Consider the following 1,097-nt stretch of genomic DNA (forward strand, 5'->3'; position numbering starts at 1 on the left):
AGTCCAGGGAACGATGATCTCAGCAGTTTGGTCCCTTAGGAATTCACACACACATTTTTATAAGTGAGAAAAGTAATTACAAATTAGCAAAGTTTTATTGATGTTTCTCTTCCCACGTGTAGGAAAACGTCGAGTCCATTGAGCAGTCCAAGCTGAGTTCAGATTGCTGAAGAGATGGTGGTGAGGAGGACTGATGGAATTATGATAGATTTATATTAAGAGTATTGTTGTAACGAGCACTCCGTCTCCTGGCCACGAGTGGCCTACCGGGACCATCCGACCGCCGTGTCGTCCTGAGTTCAAATGGTTCAAATGGCTTTGAGCACTATGGGACTCAACATCTTAGGTCATAAGTCCCCTAGAACTTAGAACTACTTAAATCTAACTAACCTAAGGACATCACATACACCCATGCCCGAGGCAGGATTCGAACCTGCGACCGTAGCAGTCCCGCGGTTCCGGACTGCAGCACCAGAACCGCACGGCCACCGCGGCCGGCGTCATCCTGAGTGGAGGAGGATGCAGATAGGATGGGCGTGGGGTCAGCACACCACCCTCCCGGTCGTTATGGTGGTATTCTTGACCGAAGCCGCTACTATTCGGTCGAGTAGCTCCTCAATAGGCATCGCGAGGCTCAGTGCACCCCGAAAAATGGCAACAGCGCATGGTGTCCTGGATGGTCACCCATCCAAGTGCCGACCACGCCCGACAGCGCTTTAATTCGGTCATCTCACGGGAACCGGTGTATCCACTGCGGCAAGGCCGTTGCCACGTTGTAACCAGGGTTCTCCTGAAATGAGCTCCCACGTGCAGCTTGCAACGCTGCCCCCATAGCAATGTTGCTTACTTCCACCTTCACTCTTATTTGCTTATCAGGACGCAATTTTATCACATTTTTCGCTATGCTGAGGAATGAAAGTTCGCATTCTTCGTCCACATTGTTACCTGAGGCAGTTGGTCCACTTTGAAGAAGTACTTGGGAGAGCAAGCGTTTGTTGTCTTTATACAGTAATTGTAACAATTTCTTGTACGGATGACAACAAACTTTTTCTTTTTTTTCGAACAGGAGGCCTTATGGGATCTGCTAAAGGATGAGT

The 1,097-nt window shown here is 49.0% G+C and overlaps 1 pseudogene; it reads right to left on the reverse strand.

Annotated features, from left to right (window-relative positions):
- Positions 1 to 652: 652 nt before the first annotated feature.
- LOC126093817 (5S ribosomal RNA) lies at positions 653 to 770 on the reverse strand (annotated as a pseudogene).
- Positions 771 to 1,097: the final 327 nt, after the last annotated feature.

This window comes from Schistocerca cancellata, chromosome 7 (assembly GCF_023864275.1).
Source record: "Schistocerca cancellata isolate TAMUIC-IGC-003103 chromosome 7, iqSchCanc2.1, whole genome shotgun sequence".
Taxonomy (NCBI): domain Eukaryota; kingdom Metazoa; phylum Arthropoda; class Insecta; order Orthoptera; family Acrididae; genus Schistocerca; species Schistocerca cancellata.